The 23,876-nt window shown below is 44.0% G+C and overlaps 3 non-coding genes across 3 annotated transcripts; 1 reads left to right on the forward strand and 2 right to left on the reverse strand.

The window, feature by feature from the left end:
- Positions 1-641: 641 nt before the first annotated feature.
- On the reverse strand, positions 642-746 carry LOC125600605. Its single transcript, XR_007333888.1, has one exon. It is a non-coding gene; the product is annotated as a small nucleolar RNA R71 (small nucleolar RNA).
- A 15,322-nt stretch (positions 747-16,068) lies between these two features.
- Positions 16,069-16,174, forward strand: LOC125600606. Its single transcript, XR_007333889.1, has one exon. It is a non-coding gene; the product is annotated as a small nucleolar RNA R71 (small nucleolar RNA).
- A 2,604-nt stretch (positions 16,175-18,778) lies between these two features.
- On the reverse strand, positions 18,779-18,885 carry LOC125600604. The gene has a single exon (XR_007333887.1). It is a non-coding gene; the product is annotated as a small nucleolar RNA R71 (small nucleolar RNA).
- Between the last annotated feature and the right edge of the window lie 4,991 nt (positions 18,886-23,876).

Consider the following 23,876-nt stretch of genomic DNA (forward strand, 5'->3'; position numbering starts at 1 on the left):
GATACGCAAAACCACCGTCGACCGACACTAGACCGTCATCGTCGATCGATCCCAATCGTTCGACAACGATCGATACTACACCGCGTACGTCGATCGATACCGTGTCGTCAAAAATGGTAAACATTATTATTCTAACTCATGATGAGAACGGAAACCGGTATGACCAGGCCGGTCATCTGTGTAATGCAACAGGTCAGAAAATAGATGCTCAGGGAACTGTAATCCCTGATGCTGATGCTACAGGAGCTGATCAGCCTGTAGATGAGGACGCTCGATCGAAACCACTGGCCGACTACAATAGCCCAGATGAGTACTATTCCAACAGATACGCTATTCGACTTCCGGAGATCCAGAAGCAGAATTTCGAGCTGAAGCCTCAATACTATACTCTCGTGTCGCAGATACCCTATGGGTTACCGCACGAGCATCCTATGGACCATTTGGAACGGTTCGAGGATCTAATCGCTGCTATTCGGATGGAAGAAGTCCCCAAAGATTACCTGCTGTGCAAGCTCTTCAGATACACGCTGAATGGAGAAGCGATGCACTAGCTTAGGCAGCAACCCACAGGATCTTTAACATCCTGGAGCGACATAAGGATGCTTTCTTACGAAACTTCTTCGATGAGGCGCGCGCTGAAGAACTTCGGAACAAAATTTCCACATTCTCGCAGAAGGCTGGAGAGTCCTTCAAAGATGCAGGGATTAGATTTAGGTTCTTCCAGCAGACTGTCCACACCACGGATTTAACGAAGTGCAGCTGCTAACTTCTTTTCTTCCGAGGTCTCGCCTTACAGTATCAAATGGCCCTTGATACGGCGAGTGAAGGAAACTTCACTACTCGAATCCGTTAGAAGCTGTGAAACTTATCGAAAACCTTGCTAACAGCAGCAGCACAAAAACCTGACTCTGAACGGAAGAAGTCTGTAGCCTCTATCGGGAAGGAACAGATGGACGAAGTAAGAGCTAAGTTAGATGTGGTGCACGAACTTCTTAGGAAGCAAGTCTATTCAGCTGAAGGAAGAAGTAGCAGATACGGAAGGAGAAGAATGTGAACTACATTGGAGGTACCGTGTAGAAACCCGTTAAAAAAAAAAAAAAAAAAAAAGAGAATGGTCGAGTGTCTTTGTGGTGGTCGAATCGTGGGCGGTAAAGATCGATCGGGAATTTCGAAGAACGAGGTGGTCGAAGAAGTGATCGTGGGTGAACTATGTGTCGAATAAGTTTCTCGACCATAGTTAGAAGATGTCTTAGATTGATCAGACGGACGTTTTGGAAGCATAACAATTTTGGAAGCACGACGGTTTAGAAGCTCGACGTTTTTGAAGACCGACGTTTCTTCATCACGAAGTTTTCCGAAAAAATCTTCATATCAGTAAAATATTATTCTGGAGACATCATAAGTTGGAAGCAGGACGGGAATTAAGTACGACGGGAAGCAAGCACGACGGGATCGAAGCACGACGGGAAAAACCCGAAATTGGGCGAAAACCCTAATTTCGGTATTATGGAATTCTTCGAGGAAGCCGGAGGCTCGGGAAATATTTTTACAGGATATCAGAATTCATCTGGAGTCTATTAAAAATATTTAGAGCATCAGAACGGGAGCAAAAAATATTCGGGATTGATCACGGGTCAGAAATTTGCCGGAAGGGTAAAAAATCGCGTAAACCCGACCGAGAAGCTCGAGGTGGCTCGTTGCATGGGTTCAGAACGTGGTGTCAAGCATCTAACAAGCTGAGTGTCTCCAGAAGCTCGAGGTGTCGCCGTGCATGGAAGCTGTACATGCAGCCTGACATGTAGAAGCACGAGGTGGATCGACCAAACACGAGGTGTCTCCGCGCATGCAACCGAAGCATGCTGATCGACATGTGTGTACTGGTGTGGCTTCTTGCATGCACTCCAGGCATGCATCCTGACATGTGGGAGGAGTGGTGGCGTCCTGCATGTGTCCTGGACATGCAGCCTGACATGTGGAGCACGAGGTGCCGCCGCCGCATGCGTCCGGAGCCATGCGAAGCGACACACGGGCTGCCACCAACCTGAAGCTGATGGCTGGTGTCTCCTATAAATACCCCACGACCCCAGCTCATTTATTCACATCCAGACCTGTCCAAACCAAGTTAAAAACGTGAGAGAGAAGTAGAAAAAGAAAGCAAGTGATTCCGAGCTATTTCGAGAGTTTTAGAGAGTTTTCGAGGTCAGTTCTCTACTGATTTCGAGTCAGCGCCTATGGACGGTTCTGTCCAACTGAATTCGTCCAGGCCACTCAGTTCCTTTGACGATCAAGTGGGAGATGCTGTCCGGAGTTAGTTCAGTTCTACGGGTTCAGATCAGTCGAAGTTCTGCTCGATACTCCGCCGGGAAGTCCGAAGAACTGCCCAGAAGCTAAAGGAGGTTCTGTCCGAGTCCAGATCAGCCTGTCGAGGCCTGTCAGTTTCTTCATGGTGAAGCCGAGGTTCTGTCCAAGTCGAGATCAGATCAGTCCAGTCCAGTCAAGTCGTCCCTTGGGTTTTGGCCAAGTCCTCTCCGATCAACCAGCTGCTTCTCGCCTAGAACACTGTGAGTTGGTTTTGTGTGAATTCCATTGGAATTTAGGTTAGATCGAGTAGCATATAGATTGGAATGATCACTCTATTGAATGGTAGAGTCTTTAGGGTTATTTTATTTATGGAACCGGACTCAGTTTAGCAAGGGCTAAGCTGAGATTAATGGAATTAAGACTGAGTTGATAACCTGACTAGGACTAGGGCTAGGATGCATCATGTTTTCTATTCTTGCGTGTTGATATGGTTGAGTGCAGGTTCCCGTTATCTTTAAAGATAGTGTCGTAGCAGGAGGCCGAACTATCTGGGTAACGGTTTGATTGAGTAGATTGATTGAGTAGATTTAATTAAATGCTTGCTCGTTTAATTAATCTTGTTGATTGAGGTTAGTCATCTCTTGGTAAGGGAGGGACTAACTGGTTGAGTTGTTTAGTGATAATGTTGTTTTTAGGAGATCTTGGCCATATAGGCCGATCTCCTGGTTGTGATGTTGATATACGGGTCCTATGCCATATAGGCTGGACTACGAGTATTAGTTGATATTGTCGTAGACTCCTATATATTTTTTAGTTTTGGGTTGGACTCTTGTCCCTTAGTCTTTCCTAGGGATAATTGTGTCGAGTGTGTGTTATGCCGACAGCAGGTGCGAACCCGCCCATGCTAGGCATGTTTTGGGGTGGACTAGTGTTTCCTCGCCCTCGTACCAGCGGTTTCAAGGAAACCCCTTATTCGCTGGATCGGGAAGACTCAGACGAACGGGGTCAGGTCCTATGGCTGAGTATTACACGACGGTGTAATGTGGCAGTGACCCGAAGGACTGTGGGCTGTCGCGCGGTGACCCGAAGGACTGTGGGCCGCGGTCGGTTGAAAGTTCCTTCTTCTGGCCTTTGTGGTAGGGAGATAGGATATTGCCGATAGAGAGGAGGAACACGAAGTCACCAGGGCCCATGTTAGAGTGTTGTGTTAGTGTGTCGTACAGGGTTATGGAATCCTCGAGTTAGTGTAGCATCGATATACGGTGTTACGAGATAGATCGAGTCGTAGTACTCATAGTATATTATTATTATGATTGTGTTTGTTTGGTTGTTGATTGATTTGTTTGCAGGTTCTGACATTAAGTCCTAAGTCTGGTTTAGGTACCGGATTAGGCTTGGTGTGTATTTTGTTAGTGTAGGCCTAACGTTGGCTGTATGTGTTTGAGGGATTGCTTGTGAAGGGTGGTGGGATATTAAAGCTATGCGGTATCATTGGTTGGCCGATCATGTTCTTGTTTGATTGTTGGTCGACCGGCTCATGATACTTGTATAGTCTAAGTGTCTAACACTACATGAGTACTGAACTCAAGCGTATATATGGTTAACTAGGGATTGGTTGTTGACTTGTTTAAATGCAGGTTCCCGTTACTTGAAGTTAGATTATGGCAGGAGGCCAAGTCTAACTTAGTAACGGTTTGCTTAGCCTTAGCTTATATTGCATGCTAGGGCTAGATTGATTGTTATTTTGGGTTGTCTGGGTTAGAATCTAGGTTGCGGGTTGAGGCCGCCAGCTCACTGAGTAATACTAGATTACTTATCCAACTCCGTTGTCCTTTTTGCAGGTCGCTTTAGGTAAGGATGATTGGATAGCATGGTGCTGGACGTTAGGACCGCCGGTGTAGATTTTCATGCCTTTTGTAAACGGTATTGTGAATTGTGTTATATTGACTCGATTTGGCATTAGGCCGGGCACAGTCTTGAATTATTCAATGTATGAATATTTCTTAAATCAATAAAAGTAATTGTTTTATATGCGCTTCATGAGTACTCTGATATTTGACTAGTCCGGTCTAACACAACGTTAGGTCGTGGTACGGGTTGAAAAGCCTTAGGCCTCGATCTAACGGAAAACGCTAACTCTAGGTACAAGTTGCAAAGCCTTGTTCCTTGACGCAGCGGACGTGTTAGTGGACGAACTGGTCAAGGTCGTGGAGTAAATTTTGTGACTCTGGCCGGATCGTCCCTAACCCGTCACGTAGCATTTCCGGACCATGGTGTTGGGTTGGACGGTCAGTCATGTTCTTGTTTGATTGTTGGCTGGCCGGTTGGCCTTTCATCTCCAACCCCTTTCATCTCCAACCCTTGGTGTGGGTCGTCCGTCGGTCATGTTCTTGTTTGATTGTTGGCCGGTGGGTGACCTATGCCTAGGACGGTTCGGGGGTGTTACATCGGATTCCAGAAATTGGAACTAGGGCGGAAACAGAAACTTCTTTGGAAATGGCCAAAGAAGTAACCAAAGTTCACAATTTCAAAAACCCTTCAACAACAGCAAGAGCTACTCAAACTCTTACTACCAAAAATCCACACCCCCAGACTCAGGAAAGCAAGATCGAAGAGATGCTTGATCGAGTACTGTTGGGACAACAGCAAATCACTGTAGATTTTAACGGTAAGATAGACTCCGCCTACAACAATCTAAACACCAAATCGAGAACTTAGGGACTCAGGTGAGAAAACTTGAAACCCAAGTAATTCAGACGGGCGAGACTATAAAGAGGCAAGAAGCTTTCGCTAGAGAGGCAGGAGCCGACAAAGGAAAACACCACGTAAATGCCATCATAGATGATGATTTCTGGCAAGTGGTGAAAAATGAAAAGCTCAAGGACGGAGATTTCAAAATCGAAAGCTCCATGAGTCTCGGTGGATCCCAATGGTGTCGACCGATGTCGATGAACACGCATCGATCGACAGACCATGATGAAGATCGATGGACGGATTACTCCATTCATCGATCGACGTCATCTGCCAAATCACTGAATGCAATGCGGTTCGAATTCTAACTCATGAAGAATCGCAGCTAAGCATCCTCACCCACCCTCCCCTTTCTATGAAAAAATTGATCGATCGGTTGAGCCAACCATCGATCGACAGAGTGAGTCCGACGTGGATCGTCACAACACACTCCCGTCGATCGACAGGCACCTCTGACATACCGAGTGCGGTTACCCTCAATCGATAATGATTACATCAATGCACTCAGACCACCACCTAAACCATTAGAAAATCCACCCGAACCAACACCCAACCCTTTAAATAGTTCACCAGAATCTGTTCAAGAAGAACAAGAATCTGAAGGGAGAAGGTTAAGGAAAAGAAAGGAGAAGATTCCTAAAAACCTTAAGAGGGAAGCTAACGATAAGGAGATGGATGGTTTCACTAAACGAGTCCTCAGAATCCCAATCGAAAAACCTTTTGATGAAGCTTACTTCACTCACCGGTTGTGGATGTTCTTCACAGAAACAAAGGTAACTGAGGAGGACATTAGGAGAATGTTTCATCAAGTCAGAGAGAAGATGAAACACATGCTCACATTGACGAAGAAGACTGATCCTGGGAAGTTTGCAATACCATGCGTAGTCAAGGGTGTTGAATTTCCCCACTCAATGTGTGACACAGGAGCATCAGTTAGTATCCTCCCTAGGATCATGGCAGACCAGCTTGTTTTAAACATCAAACCCTCAACGGAATCCTTCACCTTCGTGGATCTTTCAGAGAAACGATCAGGAGGTATCATAAGAGATCTGGAGGTACAGATTAGTAATGCCCTTGTCCCTGTAGATTTTCATGTCTTAGACATCGAGCTTAACTGGAACTTTTCACTTCTGCTTGGAAGATCTTTCCTAGCTACAGTAGGAGCTGTATGTGACATGAACAAAAACAAATTGTGTCTAATGCTCATAGACCCAAACATCCACTACGACCCCATCCGACCTAAGAGAGGTCATTAATTCTGTGGATTATGGGAAAAAACTTGGCTTCATTGGTGCATGCCATTGTGGAGCAGAGTATGAATCTGAGTACGAAACAGAGTACTCGGAATGATTGACACCCCAACGTTTCCATCGATTGATTTCAATTAGTCAACGGTGACCGATGACTGCAACAACACGTCACTCGACATAATGCACCCAGTTGACCATTTCGCTTCACCCAATCATTGTTACCAACATTTTGCCTTCCAACCTCCAAGCAAGAGAGGACATGATGATTATTCCATAGGCAGTTGGGCAGACAGTGGTTTCCATGAAAATTTTGCAGTTGACACTGTAATTACTTCACCTAATGAGGAACAATACGGAGGAATACAATGAGGATTACTGGAAAGAACGTGCAATAGAAATGTCTTTGCAGGATGAAAGACTTGAAACACATAAGTTCACCAAACACGTTTCCAACATCGTTCGACGCTGTGCACTCCACATCGGTCGATACCCACCCTCGTCTAGCAAAACAACCGCTCACATCGATCGACACCCATAAAGGAACATCGATCGATATTCGCGCCGCAGAAAAATTCAGGAGCAGGAGAATATTCCCTCCCAAACTAGGTTTATAGATACCTATATAAATCGTTTTGCACCTCCGAAACCACCTACACACATCAGAGCAACACACAATCAAAAAAGATGAATACTCTTCCTTCTACATCAACAGAAAAATCCATGAAGAGCAATCATCTCAAGAACACAAGTTCTGCAAGAAATTACTCTGCCATCGATCGATGTAACTGTATCTACATCGATCGATACTACTCTAAACCCTAATCTCTCTATTTCTAAAATGAATGATTATGCAAACATTGATTACGGTTTTCTAACACCTGATGAATTTGGTATTTTCAGGGACCCAGATGGCAACACACGTGCAATGGCTGGAAGGATTTTACAAGTGTCCAGAGAGGACATAGCAGACATCCTTCAAGTAGCCAATGCACCTGACAACCTATTCTCACAGCAACGTGGCACTCAAGACGTCATTCAAACAGATCCTAACAACCACGCAAGAGTCACCACAACAGAGACCAACCCAGATCCATCACGCCAACCAAAAGGGCAAGCATCGATCGACGGTATAACGGAGACATCGATCGACAAGGTAACACCAACGTCGATCGATATGGATGAACCGACGTCGATCGACAAACGTTATGAATGTGGGAACCGCACTTTCGACATGTATGGAGCCAGAAAGTTCACTTGGGAACAAAGGGACGAATATGGAGTCTACAGAGATGAGCGTGGACACGCACGAGGCGCAGCTGGTGAGATGATGCATGTCACAAAGGACAACATCAGGAAATACTGGAAAGAGCATCTCTTTTTGAAGAGAGCCACATCTGTCTTCCAGAACATGCCACTTCATTCACACTCACAAGACTGGCACCAGAACTCTACACCAAAGAAGAAATCGATGAGATGGTGTTTGGTATTTGTGGAGCTCAGGAGAAACTGGGAGAGGAGCTCAAAACATTGGTAGAAGACACACATCAGCCTTTGGATAGAGGCTACAATGAGCTTTTCAGATGTATGGCAGAAATGAGGACATAAATTGAGAGTTTACGTCAGCAACTTGAGAAGGAAGCTACGACCTCAGCATCAATCGACGCACCACGTGCAACATCGATCGAAGTCAGTCTTCCTACAGCTCAGATCCCTGCAGAACCGCAATGTTCAACACAACACAGGGATGAATGGGAAGTCTCATCGACACGATCGACGAGAGTTTACTCTGCCCTCTCAACAACAACGTGGACTGGCTAAGCACTAAAATCGAGCTACTACAGCAAGATCTGGACACCATTCGCAAGAAGGACCAACAACCAGCCACATCGATCGACATGTGTACCTTCACATCGCTTGACGCCAAAGTCTCAGCCATGAATGAGAGGCTGCGGACTTACGAGGATATGCATGACCGTTTTATATCACCAGTCATGATAGATCTAAACAAATTTTCTAGTCCATTACTTCATGTCCAAAAGGATATTGAGAACACATTACTAATCAAAGTTTTTGCAGGCAAATTCAGCATCGATCGACAGGCTAAGAGGACCTTGGATCGATAGCAAGAAACCTGTGGAGTTACTTCCTTACACAGCAGCAGAGGTTGACAAGATCACTTCTAAGATCTACACTGCTCTAGACACCATGGATGAACGACTTGACAAACGCTGCGATGACATCTATTTTCCATTTGACAACAAAATCAGTGGACTAGACAACCACGCAGAATGGCTACAGAAAGAAGTCAAAGCCATTCAGAGGCAACTCGCAGCTCAACACCATATATCAGCATCGATCGACAGGACAACAGCGAAATCGATCGACGGCAACTCGCCGAGATCGACCAACGAACACATAATCGCATCGATCGATGCCGAGTCTATGCCAATCGGCGAGCAGCTGATACACAAGACAGTAGAGTCAATGCAAAAGGAACTGACAGATCTTTCAGCATACGCCTTTGACAACATAGGCTAGCACCAGGTCAGCATTGAAAACGTTCAAGAAAGGCTACAGAACATCTCCAACGTACTTGAGAAGATGGATGCCAAATGGACAAGAAATGATGAGGCCACAAGAAGTTTCATTGCATCTTGGTCCAGAATGGGCAAAGATGACGTGGATGCTTGCTTTCCAACAAGCAGCTGTTTCTCCACCCAATAGCCAATCACTACCACAGTCAAGCTAAATGACTATAACCAAGCGCTGAGTGGGAGGCAACCCACTATTAGGTATTTTACTTTGGTTTTATTAGCTAGCATTTAATTTCTGTCGTTTTATTTCTTTCAGATTTAGGAGACCCAAGTAGGAGGACTTGAATATCGACCGACGACGAGACGTCGACATCGTTCGACGTAGGCAACCACACGACGATTGATGTAACACTTACACACCGATCGATATCTAATCCGGTCAGATGTATCTTACCTGCTTGTTACATTTCGTACATCATAAACTATTCATCATAACTCCGGCTGAGTTACACTGGGACAGTGTAATTTAAGTCTGGGGGGGAGATTTACTGATATAATTTATTTTAGTCTTATGTAAAAAAGGAATTTCAAATAAATTATGCTTAGCTATTGAAAATAGGGACTATAATCTTATATTGATTTAACCATGAATATCTAACCAATCTTTAGCACCATTTTAGATTTACTGATTGCAGATAGCACTAAAGATGCTAAAGCGGATCAACCTACCAACTACACACTTGCCTTGAACCGTGTGTAGTTGATAGGTTGATCCGCTTTAGCATCTTTAGTGCTATCTGCAATCAGTAAATCTAAAATGGTGCTAAAGATTGGTTAGATATTTATGTTTAAATCAATATAAGATATAGTCCCTATTTTCAATAGCTAAGCATAATTTATTTAAAATTCCTTTTTACATAAGACTAAAATAAATATATCAGTAAATCTTCCCCCAGACTTAAATTACACTGTCCCAGTGTAACTCAGCCGGAGTTATGACGAATAGTTCATGTTGTATGAAATGTAACAAGTAAGGAAGATACATCTGACCGGATTAGATATCGATCGATGTGTAAGTGTTATATCGATCATCGTGTGGTTGTCTATGTCGAACGATGTCGACGTCTCGTCGTCGGTCGATATTCAGGTCCTCCTACTTGGGTCTCCTAAATCTGAAAGAAATAAAACGAAAGGAATTAAATGCTAGCTAGTACAACCAAAGTAAAATACCTAATAGTTGGTTGCCTCCCACTCAGCGCTTGGTTATAGTCATTTAGCTTGACTGGGGTAGTGATTGGCTATTCGGTGGAGAAACAGCTGCTTGTTGAAAAGCAAGCATCCACGTCATCTCTGCACATTCTGGACCAAGATGCAATGAAACTTCTTGTGGCCTCATCATTTCTGTCCATTTGTAATCCATCTTCTCAAGTACATGGGATGTTCTGTAGCCTTTCTTGAACGTTGTCAATGCTGACCTGGTGCCAGCCTATGTTTTCATAGGCGTATGCTGAAAGTTCTGTCAGTTCCTTTTGCATTGACTCTACCGTCTTGTGTATCAGCTGCTCGCCGATTGGTGTAGACTCGGCGTCGATCGATGCGATTATGTGTTCGTTGGTCGATCTCGGAGAGTTGCCATCGATCGATTTTGCTCGTGTCCTGTCGATCGATGTTGATATCTGGTGTTGAGCTGCGAGTTGCCTCTGAATGGCTTTGACTTCTTTCTGTAGCCATTCTGCGTGGCTGTCTAGTCCACTGATTTTGTTGTCGAATGGAAAGTAGATGTCATCACAGCGTTTGTCATGTCGTTCCTCCATGGTGTCAAGAGCATTGTAGATCTTGGATGTGATCTTGTCAACCTCTGCTGCTGTGTAGGAACTAACTCCCAGGTTTCTTGCCATCGATCCAAGGCCCTCGTAGCCTGTCGATCGATGCTGATTTTGCCTGCAAAAAATTTGATTAGTAATGTTCTCAATATTTTTTGGGCATGGAGCAATTGACTAGACAATTTGTTTAAATCTATCATGACTGGTGATATGAAGCGGTCATGCATGTCCTCGTAAGTCCTCAGCCTCTCATTCATGGCTGAGACTTTAGCGTCGCGCGATGTGAAGGTACACATGTCGATCGATGTGGCTGGTTGTTGGTCCTTGTGAATGGTGTCCAGATCTTGCTGTAGTAGCTCGATTTTAGTGCTTAGCCAGCCACATTGTTGTTGAGATGGTAGTAAACGTCGTTTATCCTCGTGTCGATGTATGAGACTTCCCATTCATCCCTGTGTTGTGTTGAACATTGCGGTTCTGCAGGGATCTGGACTGTAGGAAGACTGACGTCGAGCGATGTTGCATTTGGTGCGTCGATCGATGCTGAGGTCGTAGCTTCCTTCTCAAGTTGCTGACGTAAACTCTCAATTTCTGTCCTCATTTCTGCCATACATCTGAAAGCTCGTTGTAGCCTCTATCCAAGGGCTGATGTGTATCTTCTACCAATGTATTGAGCTCCTCTCCCAGTTTCTCCTGAGCTCCACAAATACCAAACACCATCTCATCGATTTAATCTTTGGTGTAGAGTTCTGGTGCCAGTCTTGTGAGTGTGAAGGAAGTGGCATGTTCTGGAAGACAGATGTGGCTCTCTTCAAAAAGAGATGCTCTTTCCAGTAATTTCCTGATGTTGTCCTTTGTGACAGGTTTCATCTCACCAGCCACGCCTCGTGCGTGTCAACACTCATCTCTGTAGACTCCATACTCGTCCCTTTGTTCCCAAGTGAACTTTCTGGCTCCGTACATGTCAAAAGCGCGGTTCCCACATTCATACCATCTGTCGATCGACGTCGGGTCATCTCTATTGATTGACATTGGTGTTACCCTGTCGATCGATGTCTCCGTTGTACCGTCGATCGATGCTTGCCTTTTTGGTTGGCGTGATAGATCTGGATTGATCTCTGTTGTGGCGACTCCTGCGTGGTTGTTAGGATCTGTTTGAATGACGTCTGGTGTGCCACGTTTCTGTGAGAATAGGTTGTCGGGTCCATTGGCTACTTGAAGGATGTCTGCTATGTCCTCTCTGGACACTTGTAAATCCTTCCATCCATTGCACGTGCGTTGCCATCTGGGTCCCTGAAATTACTAAATTCATCAGGTGTTAGAAAACCGTAATCAATGTTTGCATAATCATTCAATTTAGAAATAGAAAGATTAGAATTTAGAGTAGTATCGATCGATGTAGATACAGTTACATCGATCGATGGCAGAGTAATTTCTGCAGAACTTGTGTTCTTGAGATGATTGCTCTTCATGGATTTTTCTGTTGATGTAGAAGGAAGAGTATTCATCTTTTTTGCTTGTGTGTTTGCTCTGATGTGTGTAGGTGGTTTCGGGGGTGCAAAACGATTTATATTGGTATCTTTAAACCTAGTTGGGAGGGAATATTCTCCTGCTCCTGAATTTTCGCTGCGGCGCGAATATCGATCGATGTTCCAGCACGTGTGTTGATATACCATGATTTTCACCCGTTTTTATACATGGTATATATAGGTTTTAAGATGTATTAATCATGTTTTAGAGTCTTTTCAAAGCAAATATAGGTTTATTCGCCTGATGGAAGGAAATGATACTTTTGGGACATTTTGGAATGCTTTTACGCAAGGAAATCGATCGACGCTTGAAGAGCAACATCGGTCGATCGTAATCACTTACCATCTATCGATCGTAATCACTTACCATCGATCGACATACATATATGTGCATCGATCGATACGCAGTCACACGGATGAAATCGCAAATTAAATGATTTCATTTCCCAGAAGATCTATTATTTACAACTTAAGTCCCTGGCCGCCTGTTAGGCTATATGTACTAGGGTTTTGTATCATTTCTAGGCAGACACTTGCAAAAGACCTAGTTTTGGAAAAGGAGCATTTTGGCTACCATCAGGAGAGCTTAGGATTGGAGAGATAGAACTGAGATAGCAAAACAGAGAAGATCTTGAACTCCTTTATTTCTATTACTCTATCTATTTGCGTTCTATGTTTCATTTGAGTTTATTTCACATTATCATGACTTTGTCTCTCATGAATATGTTTGAGTAAACCAATTGTTAGATTTAGGTTTCTCATCATGGTTGAAATTATGTACTGCTAATATGACTGTTAAAAAGGTGTTTGATTGTTCTTTCATTGCTTATGGACTTAATGCTAAAATTGAGATTGATCACCTTCATTTTAGATCTTAGGATTAATTGAGTCCAACTAACCCGTTTCCCCTCAATACCTGAACTCATTTGTGTGATCTAACTAACTCAAGCGCAACGACAGTTGGTCTGAGAAGGTTAGAGAACGAGTTAAACCCATTCGCAAAGCTCGCTAGAATAACCGTCGATCGACGCAGCTATCGTTTTGTCGGTCGATCGTTACAAAGGTGTATCGGTCGATGTACATCAAGTCACATCGATCGACACTTCTCGAGATCAAAATACGACAGTTGAGATCAGAGATCTAGTGAGGATAACCTATCCGGTTAAATCAACGTTTAGTTCAAGAACCATTAAACCCTTTAGTCTAAACTAAGTGCATACATTTTATACCTGAGAATTGCCTGAATCTAGCTACTTTCCCAATCTTGAACCACTTCAATTCAATCGATTGAATCACTGTTGTTTTCGATTTATCATTTACTGCTTTTAAAACTATTAAACCTTTTAGTCTATATTTATTTCTAATTATTTAAGTCTGTTGAGTAATCCTAGAGTCTATGTGGATTCGATCCCTAAGTACTACATCTGAACCTCTTTTGATGAGAGTAACACTCTTTAGGGTAATTTGAGTGATATCATGTGTCGATCGATGTGAGCGTCGGTCGTTTTTGCTGGACGAGGGTGGGTATCGACCGATGTGGAGTGCACAGCATCGAACGATGTTGAAACATGTTGGTGAATTTATGTGTTTCAAGTCTTTCATCCTGCAAAGACATTTCTATTGCACGTTCTTTCCAATTATCCTCATCGAATTCCTCTGTATATTCCTCATTAGGTGAAGTAATTACAGTGTCAACTGCAAAACTTTCATGAAAACCATTGTCTGCCCAACTGCGTATGGAATAATCATCATGTCCTCTCTTGCTTGGAGGTTGGAAGGCAAAATGTTGGTAGCAATGATTAGGTGAAGCATAATGGTCAACTGGGTGTATTACGTCTAGTGTGACGTGTTGTTGCGGTCATCGGTCACCGTTGACTCATTGGAATCGATCGATGGAAAGGTAAGGGTGGTCGATCGATTCCGAGTATTCTGTTTCGTACTCCGATTCATACTCTGCTCCACAATGGCATGCGCCAATAAAGCCAAGTTCTTTCCCGTAATCCACAGAATTAATGACCTTTTTCTCTTAGGTCGGATGGGATCGTAGTGGATGTTTGGGTCTATGAGCATTAGACACAATTTGTTTTTGTTCATGTCACATACAGCTCCTACTGTAGCTAGGAAAGATCTTCCAAGAAGAAGTGAAGAGTTCCAGTTAAGCTCGATGTCTAGGACAAAAATCTACAGGGACAAGGGAATTACCAATCTGTACCTCCAGATCTCTTATGATTCCTCCTGATCGTTTTTTCTGAAATATCCACGAAGGTGAAGGATTCCGTTGAAGGTTCGATGGTCAAAACAAGCTGGTCTGCCATGATCCTAGGGAGGATACTAACTGATGCTCCTGTGTCACACATTGAATGGGGAAATTCAACACCCTTGACTACGCATGGGTTGCAAAACTTCCCAGGATCACTCTTCTTCGTCAATGTGATCCTGTGTTTCATCTTCTCTCTTGACTTGATGAACATTTTCTTAATGTCCTCCTCAGTTACCTTTGTTTCTTTGAAGAACATCCACAACCGGTGTGTGAAGTAAGCTTCATCAAAAGGTTTTTCGATTGGGATTCTGAGGACTCGTTTAGTGAAACCATCCATCTCCCTTATCGTTAGCTTCCCTCTTAAGGTTTTTAGGAATCTTCTCCTTTCTTTCCTTAACCTCTCCCTTCAGATTCTTGTTCTTCTTGAAATGATTCTGGTGAACTATTAAAGGGTTGGGTTTTGGTTCGGGTGGGTTTGCTAATGGTTTAGGTGGTGCTCTGAGTGCGTTGATGTAATCATTATCGATTGAGGGTAACCGCACTCGGTATGACAGAGGTGCCTGTCGATCGATGGGAGGTGTGTTGTGACGATCGACGTTGGATTCACTCTGTCGATCGATGGTTGGCTCAACCGATCGATCGATTTTATGAGGATGCTTAGCTGCGAATTCTTCATGAGTTAGAATTCGAACCGCATTGCATTCAGTCGATTTGGCAGACGACGTCGATCGATGACTGGAGTAATCCATCCATCGATCTTCATCATGGTCTGTCGATCGATGCGAGTCATCGACATCGGTCGACACCACTGGGATCCGCCGAGACTCATGGAGCTTTCGATTTCGAAGTCTCCTTTCCTCAAGCTTTTCATTACTCACCACTTGCCAGGAATAATCATCTATGATGGCATTTTACGTGGTGTTTCCCTTTGTTGGCTCCTGCCTCTCTAGCGAAAGCTTCTTGTCTCTTTATAGTCGCGCCGTCTGAATTACTTGGGTTTCAAGTTTTCTCACCTGAGTCCCAAAGGTCTCGATTTTGGTGTTCAGATTGTTATAGGTGGAGTCTATTTAACCGTTGAAATCCACGGTGATTTGTTGTTGTCCCAACAGTACTCGATCAAGCATCTCTTCGATCTTGCTTTCCTGAGTCTGGGGTGGTGGATTTTGGTAGTAAGAGTTCGAGTAGCTTTTGCTGTTGTTGAAAGGGTTTTGAAATTGTGAATTTTGGTTACTTCTTTGGCCATTTCAAGAAGTTTCTGTTCTGTTTCCGCGCCTGGTTTCCAATTTTTGGAATCCGGTACCTCTGATGTAGTTCACATTTTCTACTCCTTCCGTATCTGCTACTTCTCCTTCAGCTGAACAGACTTGCTTCCTAAGAAGCTCGTGCACCACATCTAACTTAGCTCTTACTTCGTCCATCTGTTCCTTCCCGATAGAGGCTACAGACTTCTTTCGTTCAGAGTCATGTTTTTTGGTGCTGCTGCTGTAGCAAGGTTTTTGATAAGTTTCACAGCTTCCAACGGGTTTCCGAATAGTGAAGTTTCCTTCCCTTGCCGTATCAAGAGTCATTTGATACTGTAAGGCGAGACCTCGGAAGAAAGTGCTTAACAGCTGCACTTCGTTAAATCCGTGGTGTGGACAGTCTCGCTAGAAGAAACGAAATCTAATCCACGCATCTTTGAAGGACTCTCCAGCCTTCTGCGAGAATGTGGAAATTTTGTTCCGAAGTTCTTCAGCGCTTGCCTCATCGAAGAAGTTTCGTAAGAAAGCATTCTTGATGTCGCTCCAGGATGTTAAAGATCCTATGGGTTGCTGCCTAAGCCAATGCATCGTTTCTCCATTTAGCGTGTATCTGAAGATCTTGCACAACAGGTATTCTTCGGGGACTCCTTCCATCCGAATAACAGCGATTAGATCCTCGAACCGTTCCAAATGGTCCATAGGATGCTCGTGCGGTAACCCAGAGTAGGGTATCTGCGACACGAGATAGTATTGAGGCTTCAGCTCGAAATTCTGCTTCTGGATCTCCGGAAGTCGAATAGCTGATCTGTTGGAATAGTACTCATCTGGGCAATTGTAGTCGGCCAGAGGTTTCGATCGAGCGTCCTCATCTACAGGTTGAGCAGCTCTTGTAGCATTAGCATCAGGGATTACAGTTCACTGAGCATCTATTTTCTGACCTGTTGCATTACGCAGATGACCGGCCTGGTCATACAGGTTTCCGTTCTCGTCCTGAGTTAGAATAATAATGTTTACCATTTTTGACGACACGGTATCGATCGACGTACGCGGTGTAGTATCGATCATTGTCGAACGACTGGGATATATCGACGATGATGGTCTGGTGTCGGTCGACGGTTGATTGTGCGTATCGATCGACGACGAAGTGGTTGCGTCGAGCGATGTGGAACGTTGACTCCCACGGATGGTGCGTTCCAAATGAGCAGGATCGTCTGAGAACAGCAAGTCTTTCTCCTTGTTGCTTCTGGTACTGCTGCGCATGCACCTGAAAAGACAAGAAAAAGATTATTAGAAAGGGGGTAGAGAAAAGAATAAGAATCAATAAAACTAAATCTAATGGCGATCAAAGCTCCCCGGTAACGGCGCCAATTTGATACCACTCAAATTACCCTAAGGAGTGTTACTCTCATCAAAAGAGGTTCAGATGTAGTACTTAGGGATTGAATCCACAAGGAGCTAGGGAACAATTAAATCTAGTGTTTATTAATTCTAAAGGTTGTAAATGTTTAAATGAAATAGTAATAGTAACAAGCGAGTAAATAATAAATGTAGCTTGGTGGAAATGATATTAATGCAGGGCCACTATTCATGTGTTGGAGATTATAATACCTATAGATGCCTAACTGTTGCATGCATGATATATTAGAGCTCATTCGCTTAACTCAGTGATCAGCTGTCGCATGTACCACTGGTTAACAGACTAGATCTTGTGTCTCAACGGTTAGTATGCAGACAATGAGAGAGTGTCGATCGATGGTCTATTAAGACGTCGACCGATACACCTTTGCCAACGTCAATCGATTGTCAGTTGAGGACATCGATCGACGGGTTCTAGCCAGGCCTATGCGCGAGTATGAAATGCCCTACTAAGATGTTAAATTGGCGGTTAGCCCTCTCTAGCTGTCCTAATATGATAGATAGATGTCAGGATGGGATAACAAGGGTGCTTGAATATGCAATCCTATGATCAAGTTCTAGTTAGCAAGGCTAAAACAAGCAATGAATACATATCTATCATGAATATCACAACAAGGCAGATCTATAGTTTGGGGCAAATCCCACCCACAAACCTATCTGAACCCTGGATCTAACAGTTGAGCTGCTCAAACATAGCAAAGCAATTCATAACAATAAAGGAATAGAAACTCATAGTATAAGATGAAAAAAAATAGAAACAAGGAGTTCCAATCACAAGTGATCTTCTCTCCCAAATGAAACTTGTAACAAAACTAGGTATAGAAAAAAGAAAAAGCTCTTCCTGCCGTCAAACACTTAGGCAGTATATATTTCTACTAGGTTAAAAACTCGTCAGGGCATTTTGTTAATTTGGCTTAGCCTTGGTTTTTAAGTCTGCTGAATCCAAATGTCGCGTCTGGTGTCTCGACATCGATCGATGGACTTGGGTAGAACATCGATCGATATTAATCTTCATCTGTCGGGCATTTCCTGATATCGATCGTCAGCACTGATGCGCATCGATCGATGTTCTTCCTCTCGACGACCTCTAAGTGGTCAGCTCGGGTGAAATGTCCTTTAAAGCTCCAAATGCTCCAAAGTCATAGCTTTACTCCGAAATGCACCTGAACCTGAAAACATACCTAGAAGAGTAGAAAACATAGATATATTATAACGTAAAATACTTATATACCATGGATAAGTGGGTCAAATCCAAGGTATATCACTGATGCTACAGGAGCTGCTCAACCTGTAGACGAGGACGCTCGATCGAAACCACTGGCCGACTAAATTGCCCAGATGAGTACTATTCCAACAGATCAGTTATTCGACTTCCGGAGATCCAGAAGCAGAATTTCGAGCTGAAGCCTCAATACTACACTCTCGTGTCGCAGATACCCTACTCTGGGTTACCGCACGAGCATCCTATGGACCATCTGGAACGGTTCGAGGATCTAATCGCTGCTATTCGGATGGAAGGAGTCCCCGAAGATTACCTGCTGTGCAAGCTCTTCAGATACACGCTGAATGGAGAAGCGATGCACTGGCTTAGGCAGCAACCCACTTGATCTTTAACATCCTGGACCGACATCAAGAATGCTTTCTTACAAAACTTCTTCGATGAGGCGCGCGCTGAAAAACTTCGGAACAAAATTTCCACATTCTCGCAGAAGGCTGGAGAGTCCTTCAAAGATGCGTGGATTAGATTTAGGGTCTTCCAGCGAGACTGTCCACACCACGGATTTAACGAAGTGCAGCTGCTAAGCACTTTCTTCCGAGGTCTCGCCTTACAGTATCAAATGGCTCTTGATACGGCGAGTGAAGGAAACTTCACTACTCGGAATCCGTTGGAAGCTGAGAGACTTATCGAAAACCTTGCTAACAGCAGCAGCACCAAAAACACTAACTCTGAACGGAAGAAGTCTGTAGCCTCTATCGGGAAGGAACAGATGGACGAAGTAAGAGCTAAGTTAGATGTGGTGCACGAACTTCTTAGGAAGCAAGTCTTTTCAGCTGAAGGAGAAGTAGCAGATACAGAAGGAGAAGAAAATGTGAACTACATCGGAGGTACCGGATTCCAGAAATTTGGAAACCAGGGCAGAAACAGAAACTTCTTTGGAAATGGCCAAAGAAGTAACCAAGTTCACAATTTCAAAAACCCTTCAACAACAGCAAAGCTACTCGAACTCTTACTACCAAAATCCACCACCCCAGACTCAGGAAAGCAAGATCGAAGAAATGCTTGATCGAGTACTGTTGGGACAACAACAAATCAACGTGGATTTCAACGGTAAAATAGACTCCGCCTACAACAATCTGAACACCAAAATCGAGACCTTAGGGACTCAGGTGAGAAAACTTGAAACGCAAGTAATTCAGACGGTGAACTATAAAGAGGCAAGAAGCTTTCGCTAGAGAGGCAGGAGCCGACAAAGGGAAACACCACGTAAATGCCATCATAGATGATGATTTCTGGCAAGTGGTGAGAAATGAAAAGCTTGAGGAAGGAGACTTCAAAATCGAAAGCTCCATGAGTCTCGGCGGATCCCAATGGTGTCGACCGATGTCGATGAACTCGCATCGATCGACAGACCATGATGAAGATCGATGGACGGATTACTCCAGTCATCGATCGACGTCGTCTACTAAATCGACTGAATGCAATGCGGTTCGAATTCTAACTCATGAAGAATTGCAGCTAAGCATCCTCACCCCCCTCCCCTTTCTATGATAAAATCGATCGATCGGTTGAGCAAACCATCGATCGACAGAGTGAGTCGACGTCGATCGTCACAACACACCTCCCATCGATCGACAGGCACCTCTGACATACCGAGTGCGGTTACCCTCAATCGATAATGATTACATCAACGCACTCAGACCACCACCTAAACCATTAGCTAACCCACCCGAACCAAAACCCAACCCTTTAAATAGTTGACCAGAATTAGTTCAAAAAGAACAAGAAGCTGAAGGGAGAAGGTTAAGGAAAAGAAAGGAAAAGGTTCCTAAAAACCTTAAGAGGGAAGCTAACGATAAGGAGATGGATGGTTTCACTAAAAGAGTCCTCAGAATCCCAATCGAAAAACCTTTTGATGAAGCTTACTTCACACACCGGTTGTGGATGTTCTTCAGAGAAACAAAGGTAACTGAGGAGGACATTTGGAGAATGTTTCATCAAGCAAGAGAGAAGATGAAACACAGATCACATTGACGAAGAAGAGTGATTCTGGGAAGTTTGCAATACCATGCGTAGTCAAGGGTGTTGAATTTCCCCATTCAATGTGTGACACATGAGCATCAGTTAGTATCCTCCCTAGGATCAAGGTAGACCAGCTTGGTTTGACCATCGAACCTTCAACGGAATCCTTCACCTTCGTGGATCTTTCCGAGAAACGATCAGGAGGAATCATAAGAGATCTGGAGGTACAGATTGGTAATGCCCTTGTCCCTGTAGATTTTCATGTCCTAGACATCGAGCTTAACTGGAACTCTTCACTTCTGCTTGGAAGATCTTTCCTAGCTAAGTAGGAGCTGTATGTGACATGAACAAAACAAATTGTGTCTAACGCTCATAGACCCAAACATCCACTACGACCCCATCCGACCTAAGAGAAAGGTCATTAATTCTGTGGATTACGGGAAAGAACTTGGTTTCATTGGCGCATGCCATTGTGGAGCAGAGTATGAATCGGAGTACGAAACAGAGTAGTCGGAATCGATCGACACCCCAACCTTTCCATCGATCGATTCCAATGAGTCAACGGTGACCGATGACCGCAACACAACACGTCACTCGATGTAATGCACCCAGTTGACCATTTCGCTCCACCTAATCATTGTTACCAACATTTTGCCTTCAAACCTCCAAGCAAGAGAGGACATGATGATTATTCCATAGGCAGTTGGGCAGACAGTGGTTTCCATGAAATTTTTGCAGTTGACACTGTAATTACTTCACCTAATGAGGAACATACAGAGGAATACGATGAGGATTATTGGAAAGAACGTGCAATAGAAATGTCTTTGCAGGATGAAAGACTTGAAACACATAAGTTCACAAACACGTTTCCAACATCGTTCGACGCTGTGCACTCCACATCGGTCGATACCCACCCTCGTCCAGCAAAACAACCGCTCACATCGATCGACACTCAAACAGGAACACGATCGATATTCGCGCCGCAGCGAAAATTCAGGAGCAGGAGAATATTCCAACCCCAACTAGGTTTATAGATACCTATATAAATCGTTTTGCACCCCCGAAACCACCTACACACATCAGAGCAACACACAAGCAAAAAAGATGAACACTCTTCCTTCTACATCAACAGAAAAATCCATGAAGAGAAATCATCTCAAGAACACAAGTTCTGCAGAAATTACTCTGCCATCGATCGATGTAACTGTATCTACATCGATCGATACTACTCTAAACCCTAATCTTTCTATTTCTAAATTGAATGATTATGCAAATTTGATTACGGTTTTCTAACACCTGATGAATTTGGTATTTTCAGAGACCCAGATGGCAACGCACGTGCAATGGATGGAAGGATCTTACAAGTGTCCAGAGAGGACATAGCAGATATCCTCAAGTAGCCAATGGACCTGACAACCTATTCTCACAGCAACGTGGCACTCCAGACGTCATTCAAACAGATCCTAACAACCACGTAAGAGTCGCCACAACAAAATCAATCCAGATCTACCACGCCAACCAAAAGGGCAAGCTCGATCGATGGTACAACGGAGACATCGATCGACAGGGTAACACCAACGTCGATCAATAGAGATGACCCGACGTCGATCGACAGACGGTATGAATTTGGGAACCGCGCTTTTGACATGTACGGAGCCAGAAAGTTCACTTGGGAACAAAGGGACGAGTATGGAGTCTACAGAGATGAGTGTGGACACGCACGAGGCGTCACTGGTGAGATGATACCTGTCACAAAGGACACATCAGGAAATTACTGGAAAGAGCGTCTCTTTTTGAAGAGAGCCACATCTGTCTTCCAGAACATGCCACTTCCTTCACACTCACAAGACTGGCACCAGAACTCTACACCAAAGATGAAATCAATGAGATGGTGTTTGGTATTTGTGGAGCTCAGGAGAAACTTGGAGAGGAGCTCAAATCACTGGTAGAAGATACACATCAGCCTTTGGATAGAGGCTACAATGAGCTTTTCAGAAGTATGGCAGAAATGAGGACAGAAATTGAGAGTTTACGTCAGCAACTTGAGAAGGAAGCAACGACCTCAACATCGATCGACGCACCAAATGCAACATCGATCGACGTCAGTCTTCCTACAGTCCAGATCCCTGCAGAACCGCAATGTTCAACACAACACAGGGATGAATGGGAAGTCTCATACATCGACACGAGGATAAACGACGTTTACTACCCTCTCAACAACAATGTGGCTGGCTAAGCACTAAAATCGAGCTACTACAGCAAGATCTGGACACCATTCGCAAGAAGGCCAACAACCAGCCACATTATCGACATGTGTACCTTCACATCGCTCGACGCTAAAGTGTCAGCCATGAATGAGAGGCTGAGGACTTACGAGGACATGCATGACCGCTTTATATCACCAGTCATGACATATTTAAACAAATTGTCTAGTCAATTACTTCATGCCCAAAAAGATATTGCGAACATTACTAATCAAAATTTTTTGCAGGCAAAATCAGCATCGATCGATAGGCTACGAGGGCCTTGGATCGATGGCAAGAAACCTGTGGAGTTACTTCCTTACACAGCAGCTGAGGTTGACAAGATCACATCCAAGATCTACACTGCTCTAGACACCATGGAGGAACGACTTGACAAATGCTGCGATGACATCTACTTTCCATTCGACAACAAAATCAGTGGACTAGACAGCCATGCAGAATGGCTACAGAAAGAAGTCAAAACCATTCAGAGGCAACTCGCAGCTCAACACCAGATATCAGCATCGATCGACAGGACACGAGCAAAATCGATCGATGGCAACTCGCCGAGATCGACCAACGAACACATAATCGCATCGATCGACGCCGAGTCTCCACCAATCAGCGAGCAGCTGATACACAAGACAGTAGAGTCAATGCAAAAGGAACTGACAGAACTTTCAGCATACGCCTATGACAACATAGGCTGGCACCAGGTCAGCATTGACGACGTTCAAGAAAGGCTACAGAACATCTCCAATGTACTTGAGAAGATGGATGACAAATGGACAAGAAATGATGAGGCCACAAGAAGTTTCATTGCATCTTAGTCCAGAATGTGCAGAGATGACGTGGATGCTTGCTTTCCAACAAGCAGCTGTTTCTCCCCCCAATAGCCAATCACTACCACAATCAAGCTAAATGACTATAATCAAGCGCTGAGTGGGAGGCAACCCACTATTAGGTATTTTATTTAGGTTTTATTAGCTAGCATTTATTTACTTTCGTTTAATTTCTTTCAGATTTAGGAGCCCAAGTAGGAGTTGGTGGCTAAAAACATTAAGGCTTGATTCATAAAGACTCCAATAAAAGAGTTCAAAACGGGACTTGGAGGCAGCAATCTTCAAGGCTCGCTTCCGCAAAGAACTCTGGATATAGGTAAAAAAACTGAACAGAACTTGGTGGCAACCACCATTAAGTTTTGATTCATGGAAGCCTGTCCAATCTTGGTCACTGATCCTGCAATGGAAGCAGACTTTGACTCAAGAGTGAAATTTAGAGAGAGAGAAA

Source organism: Brassica napus, unplaced genomic scaffold (assembly GCF_020379485.1).
Source record: "Brassica napus cultivar Da-Ae unplaced genomic scaffold, Da-Ae ScsIHWf_2317;HRSCAF=2989, whole genome shotgun sequence".
Classification (NCBI taxonomy): domain Eukaryota; kingdom Viridiplantae; phylum Streptophyta; class Magnoliopsida; order Brassicales; family Brassicaceae; genus Brassica; species Brassica napus.